Source organism: Dermacentor andersoni, chromosome 5 (assembly GCF_023375885.2).
Source record: "Dermacentor andersoni chromosome 5, qqDerAnde1_hic_scaffold, whole genome shotgun sequence".
NCBI classification, from domain to species: Eukaryota; Metazoa; Arthropoda; class Arachnida; order Ixodida; family Ixodidae; genus Dermacentor; species Dermacentor andersoni.
Window position 1 is genome coordinate 135,866,713 of NC_092818.1, and position 10,000 is coordinate 135,876,712.

Consider the following 10,000-nt stretch of genomic DNA (forward strand, 5'->3'; position numbering starts at 1 on the left):
TTCCGAACGCATGAAAAACCGCTAAAGTAATATTTATTCGCAAACCAAATAAACCTTCTGACCCCCCCATAGCTAATCTCAGACCTATTTCCCTCACCTCATGCTTGGGCAAAACGCTCGAACATGTCATGCTTAACCACTTAAATAAATACACGAAAGACAATCAGTTACTCCCGCCGGAGATGATTGGCTTTCGCCAGTCGCTCTCTTGCCAGGAAGCTATGCTAAGGCTCAAGCATGACCTTCTTACTCCTACAGGTAGTAAAGATACCCAAGCCAGCTTGGGTCTCGAGCTTCGCGGTGCATTCAACAACACAGATCATGCATCTATCTTACATGAATTGAATGTTATTAACTGTAGCAGAAAAATGCATGACTACATCCACGACTTTTTTACCAATCACACGGCTGTCATTAGTCATTAGCTACAACCCCGAACTTCAGGAAGCTGCCTGAGGTGGGCTTAGGTGGTAGAGGAGGCCTACCGCGAATAGGATAACTTCCCTCGCCTTCTTCTTGCAGCCCCTTTCTCTTTGAGATGGGATAAAGAACGTCGTCTCTCTTTCTCTCTTTTCCTCTCTCTCGGCGCTTCTTACACAAACGAGTTTCAGATACAGGAGCACTAAAACCCTTTCCTATCTCCCAAAGGTCTGCCCGATAGTCTACGCTTCCTGGCACTTCTCTGAGCGAGTAAAGCGATTGAGCCCACGTGTTACAGCCTAGGTTGGCTCTATGCGTCTCGCCGTTCACTCGGCTCGACCCATTAGTGCTCCCACGAACTCAGAAAGCAGCTTCCATCCAGGCGAATTATGTAACAGCACCCGTGAAAGCCCCTACAGCTCTCTTGGACTTTGGACCTTAGCGCTCTCAGTTTTCCTTTGGGACAATGCCTTGAACCAGAGGCTCGAGATGCCTGTTACCGTGTAGGCGTGTGTTCGTTTCTTATGTATACGGTGTGAGCGTGTGTGTGCTATGTACAACCATGTCATTTCATCCATCACCCTTGTCATGTTAGGCGTATTTCTAAACAGACATCCTGAGCGCCCCTGAAAAATATTTCCCTCTCTTTCCCACTGAAGGCCTCGTTTTCTGGCTGCAAAAGCGACGAGCGAGCGATCGCGCAAAGGATACGGTAAGTTCTAATCGACCGTGTCGCAGTTGCCCGGGACCTCAGCGCGGAGGCGTCGGGAATGCCATGTGGTCCATTTGACTTGGGAAACCAAGTGCCGTTTATTACAGGGGAGAAGGAGTTAAGGAGATTAGAGACTCGCGGGAAGGCTTATGCGCTTCTTAGTGGCCATTTCCAACCCTAAATGCCGCCCACCGCATCGCTTAACGACGACGACATCATGCAATGCGCGTTCTGCAACAGATATGAGCTGCGCCTCGTAACGGCTAAGTGCAAGACGCCTGAGGTCATTGGCAATGAGCTCAAGCAGCGCTGTGGGTTGCGTCAGTTGCTGGGTACGCAAACAGGGACTGCGAGACATCGCGCTCACCAAGTGGAGGTTATCTTGCAAGCATGCCGCCCAAGGCACCTTTATTTCAACATGCATGCGTGTGGTGTAATCAAGTTCACTTTGCTGCTGCCTCGGGCCTGGAGTGCTCAAGGTGGTTTAAGCGCACAGTCAGACATTGTAATTTTGACTGATCTGATGTTGTTGAATTCAGCAACAAAAGAATCACGCGTATGTGCGGAGAGCTGCTTACACTTGCAGAGGAAACTTTAGCGCATGTTCGACTCTGACGCTGTCTGTTCAAATACATGTCTCAGAAAAGCAGAAATGTTCTTCTGAGTTAACCACTGGGCCGTTTTAATGAAATTTGCCTCAATTAAGACACGAAATTAACCTGTATCTAACGTTCCAAGCGCAATATTGAGTTAGAGCTTGAATATTTTTACTAAATATTGTCCATAATCGAAAAGTTCGAAAAAAAAATCAACTCGAAATTCACGAATTTGTAACTGTGCTCCAAAAAAAAAAAACAGATATCGCACTTCTGTAACGCCAGATCACTTAAAGCGGACAATTTTCATATATTACTTTATATGTGAAGTGAATTTGTTACAATGCTCACGGTGGTTTTATACAAGTCTTACTCACATGTTAGTGGTTTACTAGAGCCTTGTACAATAGATCAATTCTGTTCGTTTCGGGCGTACTACTACATGCAATTTACAGAATTGTGATATGATTATTCATTGCTCAGCGAAAACGTTGTGTACCTGATAGTTACGTTAAGTGCACAGTATAAATCAAAACTCGGCTTACATCAGCCACTACTCATCAAAGCTCATCAAATTCTGTGCAGTGGTTGCCGAGAAAAACAATTTTAATTTTTTCTGTGTTTAGATAAGAGCCACTGAGCTAAAGCTTCCTTTTAACGTAAAAATAAATAAATAAACATATGCCACTAAAACATGTAATGCCATCACACACGCATGTGGCTACTTCGAGATTATCGCTGCCTTGGACATAATTGAATGCGTTCATAGTTAACCTCTTTTGCTCTTGAGTGTTCATCGGCTTCACGCGAAAAAAAAGAAAACGTAAGGTAAAGCATATCCTCCCAAACAAATAAAAAAAACTAATGCCAAACAAACAATAAATACGTTTTTTTTCCAAACATAGCTGCAAGTTTATCTCAATGCATTTCTTAGGACATCTTGTAGGATCATTTCTCGGAATATCCCGTAATTTCTTGCGCATGATATTGGACTTAGGACCGTATTCTTATCATTAAAGCAATCAAATGTGCTTGTGAAGAGAGATAGGTTTACGGTATTTATAGAATAAGGAATAAAATGCGACCATAACAATTTAAAAGAGTGTGCGTTTGTGCACTAGCAAAACTTACTTAAGCTTGCCAATACAGACTGTAATATGTGTTTATAAGCGAACGTTGGTTAATCGAATGTCGCCTCCTACTCACCGCCCTCGGCACGCTGAAATCCCAGTATTACAAGACTAATGCTAGTAAAGTGAAAGGTTAAGCAAGGCACGTGGTTCTGCTTTTCTCTGTGGATTGCTGCTGATATAATGACTATTGAAGGGATCATGTTGACAGCATCCCAAATCGCTGAATATTTGTTGCAACGTGCGGTGAAGGCAGGCAAAAAGACGCCACATGAAAGCACTTTCGGTAAAAAAAGGCTGCAGCTGGTCGTCACCTTTCAGCCACCTGTGTTCTGCGTTCTCAACCAACATTACCTACTACATTAAAGGTCTCATTCTATTATAAAAATATACTAGATTTCTCTGCTGGCTGAACTCAAGTTTGTCAATTAATATATCCACAAGTGTGGATTACACCTTCTTTTAGGATGTCTTTTAGCCAGTGTCAGAGGAGAATAGTAAAATCCTATAGTGAATGTGCGCGGAGAGAGAAGGCACGTCACTAAGCTTGACCTAACCTCATTGTGGGTATACAAAAACTCACCGGCGCAAAATAAATTGGCATGGCGAGAGAAAACTAAGTCCGGGAGCCCCTATATTGCGTTCTGTGGATGGACATTTTCTTTTTCGGGAAAGAATAGCGCAGCTGACACGCCGCAGTGATCAGCAGGAGCACCACAATCTAAGCTGCGGTTAACAAAACAAAATACCGATAAAAGCACACTTTCATGCAATACCAGTTATCTACATAGTGGGGTTCCTATGGGCGCAAAAAAAAATAGGTTGAAGCGGCAGCGCTGTATCTGCAGAATGGGTCACTCCTTTTGCGGCACCCTGCTGTCCTCTGTATACTTGGTGCTATCGGACTCCCATCTCATTAGGGTAATGGAAAAAACGGCATCAGTGTAGCCTTTGGACCCGCAGGTTCTTGAACTCTGCCATGATGTATAAAGTATTGAAGCATGTTTTTCGTTTCTTGTTGTCTCTTTCTTTGATCAACAAGAAAGTGCCAATGCGTACAGTTCACTTCATTCCACCATTTCTTTTTTTGCAAGGTCAGACACAGGGTGCACAAAACATCAGCGTGTTAGTGTGCTCGCCTCTTTTATCGATTGGTGTATCTTGGCTTCCTGCGTTTTGTTCGCAACATGAACGCCTGAATCTGGAGACACGGTCACGAATTAAATGCCAAGAGAGACGACGAACCAAAGAAATATAGGTCACAGACGAGCCATTCCGTTTTTTGTGTCTTTCGTCTTTCAACACTCTGTTGAAATATAAAATGCCAATAAACCAACTGAAGCTGCACTGCTAGTTTTGGGCGGACGTGCCTGCCCGTGTGGTAATGCAAGTAGCTATCTCATTAGTTTAAACGGTTCAGTTTATTGACTATATCCACGTATAGTCTCGACACCCGCGGAGTCAGCAGTAGCGGAGAGCACTAGTATGAATTCATTACATTGTTAAGCGCGCTAAAAATAAAAGCGAGTAATTAATAAGATTTCAGAGGTAATATCACAATGCTGTACGAGTATCTTGCGTAAGAGTTACTCGTACGTATTTGACGGACATTTACAGATTGAGGAATTTTGGTGTTATGTATTTTATCATTGCAAAATAATACTTAGTTCTGCACTGGGGCAAAAGTAAAGCGCCTGGGATTCAGGTCGAATAAAATGTTCTAGTTTGCGTTCCCGTATACCACCATACTGACCTGAGCAAAGTGAGCTAGAGGAACATCAAGGTCTTCTGAAGCCGAAGGTCTCCAACATGGCGTTTAATATGTACGACAGAACTCAAAGTAAAAAAAAAAGATTCAAGTATCCTTTTGACATACATAAGATTTTGTGGAGAGAGTGATGAAGCAAGTATTTTGGCTACTCCATTTGTCGGTGATCTGTAGCAAATATTTATAAACATGTTTAAATAAGATCAGCTCCGAAAGAAGGCACGCCAATAAATACCTTATTGGTGTCCATTTCCAATACGAAAATCTGGGATGCACTTTGTGGCTTTTAACTTTGGCGGAAGTCTGCTTTACGTACTAAAAATGATGGGAACTCAAAGTACTCAGCAAAGTTCTCAGTCCACGGTGAAAGAGAGAGTGAGAAAGAAAAGCCAAGGCAGGCAGGTTTCAAAATTTGAAAGGCTCCAGTACACATAAAGTTATAAAACGCCTGTTAGCACATATAAAAAGAACATGTAAATCTACCGTCTTGAAAACCAATTATTTACGGCATTCATGTGACTTCAAGTAAAAGAGAGAAAGAATGGAGAGAAATACCAAAGTGTGTAAGGTGCATGTTGCCCATGCACCACTGGCTGCGCTCACACGTAACGGTGCACACCGCGTCTATAAACGCCCTCTCGGTCGACTCTTACTCAACTTGTCAGGACCATCTTTTTGTTGACCATGACATGATATCTGGGGCGAAATGTTCTGCAATGAAAGTTCGCTGTTTACCGCGATCACAACAAGACACGCATTGTTGAAGTGCTTGGTGGCTAACTGTCTCTCTTGCTCATCCGGCGTCAAGAGTAATATCTTCCTCACTTCCCAACAATACCTTTTCTTTCTTTTTTGCAATCGTAATGTCCGTGTTTCTTCTTCTTATTTAATTATATGCGTTGTGTTTAGCTCGCGGGGAAGCTCCATATATGCTCCGCATGAGCGCTGCCTCATCCAAGCACATGCTAGCTCTAAATTCGTTCTCATTTCTATGGATAGAGCGCAGCGACGGCTATAACGTGAAAAAATTGTAGTTTTTGTTTGTCCAGCGTTGCTTGCTTGTGCTTTATTTTATTCGCAGCTTTGAGAGATGCGGCAGTATGTTCAGCTTAATCTGCGACACTGCGAGGCCAACGGTGCTATACGTGGTATAGGTGGGAATGCTGCCAAACCATACAACTATATGATAGCTAGGCCCATACCGTGCTTCCGGCCTTAGGTATGTTATACTAGGAATACGATCATGATTACAGATCTGACTATAAACCTTTATATCTCGATAGACACCACTTGGAGACCATGCACCGAGTACTGAAACATACTGGCAGATAGTAATGAAAGAAAAAATTGACAGTCACTTAAATATGCTTACGTGATTTAAATGCGAAACCATTATGACTTCTCTAATTAATTGGTTACGTCCATGATACTTGACGTCATCCATTTTCACGTGTCCTTCACAACACTACGTTAGTCCAGCTTCACCCAGCTTGGTCTAATTTGTACCAAGCGTAATTCACTTTATTCCACTTTAATCCACCTTAATTCACCTCAATTCACTTCTAATTCACCTTAATCGACTTTACTAAACCGCAAGTAACCTTACTCTGATTTGTTTTAACTTAATTCTGCGTTACTACTGACTTCACACAAGACGCTGATGACGTCAGTGCTGACTTTTTTTTGTTACCACTCGTTGCGGACAACGCCGGCTTTTCTGTCTCAAGGGAATATAATGCTTTCACTATAATATTAATAAAATTGCCTGCAGCGCAACGAAGTCATATGGAGCCAGTGATGCAAATGAGTGCCAACTCCAGCTAGCAAACACCTTGACCATTTTACGAGTAAGAATCAGCAAATAACGCACACTATCATCTGTGCTGCAGACTGCCAAGTTCAGGGGTCATCACCAGTATCGAGCTTCTATTGCTTTGCGACCGTAAGGAACCCGGGGCAAATACACACGACGACGCCGGTCTGTGCATCGCATGACTATATGTTGTGCACTCGACAAGAGGCATTCAGTCCACAAACATAACACTCGTGCAAACTAAATCACGGTAATAAGTGTTTGTCTTTAATCGACTGGTAACATTTCCAGAGGCAGTCCTCGCTAACATATCTAAGCTAATCTCACTCTGTCCTGTTTTGTCTGTAAGCAAACTTTATTATCAGTAAATATATACAGTTCTGTCGCAATTCTTATATGCCCAGACGTTATTGATCGAGAATCGGGGTCTTGGGGATATTCTTGGTTTCTAAACTGAAACCTGAAAACTCGCGACATATTTCGAATCACTAAATTCACGTAAAATAATAGAAGGCTACAATAAAGGGTATTTCAGTGTATCAACCTGACCCAACAGTGCTTTACGGTCGCCCAGAGTCAAGGCCGCGATCGAGTCGTTCTGTACCAGAGGGCGTCGAGTTGGGGCGTGCTGCTTGCGCAATTCGTCTAAACACGGGCACAAGCTGGCAACATCTGCGATGCCTTGTGGGTCTTTGGCCAATCATATTTGAAATGCGTCATCGGCTATTCCTTTGAGGATGTGCTTGATCTCATCCGACTCGTGCATCGACGTGTTTGGATGCTTACACAAGTTGACGACGTCTTCAGTATAGCTGGTGAAGTTTTCGCCGGGTTGCTGAGCGTGTTCGCGAAGTCGCTGTTCTGCGCGAAGCTTGCATACCGCCGGGCAGCCGAGCGGGAATCAATCTCCGTTTCGTGATTTCGTAACCGCAGAGTGGCGACGCTGGTCAAGTAAAACATCACATTGGTCAGCCTAGTCGCATCGACCAATTTGTTGACTGCTCTCGCCCTTTGCTAAGTTGGTAACCAGTCCTCGACGTCTTGGTCATCAGTCCCAATGAATATCGGTGGGTGACGCTGAAGCAGCACGCCGGTACAGAAGGGCGGATTGAGTTTGGGAGCCTTGTGTGCTAGTCGCTTCCGGCATGGCAGAGGCTGGAGGTAAGGTTCGGCTTCGTAGTTCCAGGTTGGGAGACTGGGAGATTACCTCGCATATTTCACCAAAATGTAAGGGGCTTCATTTAGAAGCGGGCCTACGCAACAACAGCCTTGGCCTAAGATTTGGTTTGGGTTGCCTAAGCATATGGGTTCAACTCACTGCGGGGGATCGGCCATGAATCGGGCTGAAGTAGGTAAGAAGGGAAGAATACCTAAATAGAATTTTGTAATTTAGAACCGATATTAAATAAATACTAATCGTTATTATCAATGTTCAGGCTGTATTATTTTAAAATTTGAAATTAGTATTTTTGCGTTCATATTGAGGAAAGTAAAACAATGAAGTTAACATGACAGTGTCTTTGTTTCATTTACAAAATTAAATATGGCATCAAACAAAGAGCGTCGGTCGCTAGCTCGCACTCTCCGGGCTGCCGGACTTCATAGTCTTCTCTCAATGGTTCGTGGCTCTCTTCCCCACTACAATTTCTTACAGCAACGAACAGAGGTTATTTCAAGCTAGTGCAACGTACTCAAATTAACTAAAGCGTACCAGAACACTCCAGAACGAACAACTATATAGACAGTTTACAGGGGCTAGTTTGTGGAGCGCAAAAGCGATGGCACTACCGGCTTCTACGCCATATGGCACCATCTGAGTGCAGCCGAATGCCTGAATTCCGACAAATAGTCACCTAGGTTGCTTGAGTTAGGCAGGTCAAGCTACGTGCAGCATGCAACTACTATCTGAAACTGCTACACGCCGGGACACGTGGTGGAATATAATGCAACAGCAATGCGAACTTTGCACGTATCGACGCTACCCGGCGTGCAAGTCTCATCGCGTGTCAAATGGCACGATACGATGCCAATGATGATTAGTGAATGGCATTCCCAACGGGGCGGTGACAAACAGTAACAAAAAGATTATTGTGTTTTACGTGCCAAAACCATGATCTGATTATGAGGCACGCCGTAGCGGGAACTCCAGAAATTTGGGCTACGTAGGGTTCTCTAAGTACACTCGCGGAAAGGTTAAAATGGACCACGGCTTAGGCGGGGCCGCACCACGGCACTCCTATCGCGCTTCGCGACGAGAGTACTGAGAGCGGCGTCAAACTCCTCCTCCGCACTCCCGCTCTCGCGCGGGTGCTTGTCACGCTTGATAAACTTCCAGTGCAGAGTTCGGCTGCTCTGCTGCTGCTGACGGTCGGGACGAAGGGGCGTCTGAATCTCCAGTAGTTCAGCACTTTGACTGTCGCGCAATTAGCGGACGGCCACAGGCCATCAAACCACCGCAGTGTGAAGGAACCAGAACACGGTGTTTCGTTCTTTTTTTTTTTTGTGCGCGATTTCCAGTCGCGGACACAATACAATGAGGCGTGGCTTCGGTTGAAAAACGCGGACCAGGACCAACTAGTAAAGAAGCGCCTGGTGCCCAGACGTCTACTCTCGTATGCTCGTCCTTTTTAGCTCGCAGCCTCTCCTAACCTTTAGCATCGGCTCAGCGCTCTTTAATCGTAGGTAGCAGCGCGACATCACGCCACTGTAGCCGCAACGTCCGATGCGCTGCCGGACGGGGTTCTCGTGGGCGCGATTGTTCTCCGTGCACAGCTCGCGCTGCAGCTGACGGCTGCCACCTTAAAGCCGCAGGCCCAGCACATTTTTTTTTCTGTCGCGTGACCACTATACCGCGTGGGCAAATGATCGCTGCAGTGTCGCGTCTGCTAGACTTGGAATTATCCGTGCGCAACAGGTCGCTGGAATGACGACACGCGACCCACTCTTCATATTTGCCTATGCTATCTCGCACTCGTGGGTTTATTCTCAGTAATTGAAGTGGCTTTGGCAGGCCTATAAGAACTGCTATAATCGAACCTTGGCTTTTTTAAATTTTTCCTGGAACGTGGGGCTCTTGACATCATGCAAACCGTGCGGCTTGATGCTCTACCTGCGGCTACTCGCTATTAACAGGCTCCTTAGCCGGTGTCGTAAGCTTGCTGGCGTACAGTTTCTACGCCAGAATGTTCCAGGCACCAGTTGAACTGAAGGAGCCTTGTTCGAGTGGCGACCATGTTGGTTGGAATTACCTCTGTTTCTGCCGCAGAATATTAAAATCTGTTTGTCCAAGGTTCGACGATAGCAGTTTTTATAACAGAAAGCCTATCGAAGTCACTTCATCTACTGCGAATAAATCCAGCAATGCGAGATATCATGGGCAAATATAAAGAGAGGGTCGCGCGCCGTCGATCCAGCGACCTGTCGCGCACGGATAATTCCGAGTCCAAGACATAGAGCGTGCGGCTTTAAGGTGGCAGCCGTCAGCTGCAGCGCGAGCTGGGCACGGAGAACAATCGCGCCCGCGACAACGCATCCCGGGAGCGCATCAGACGTCGCGGTTAC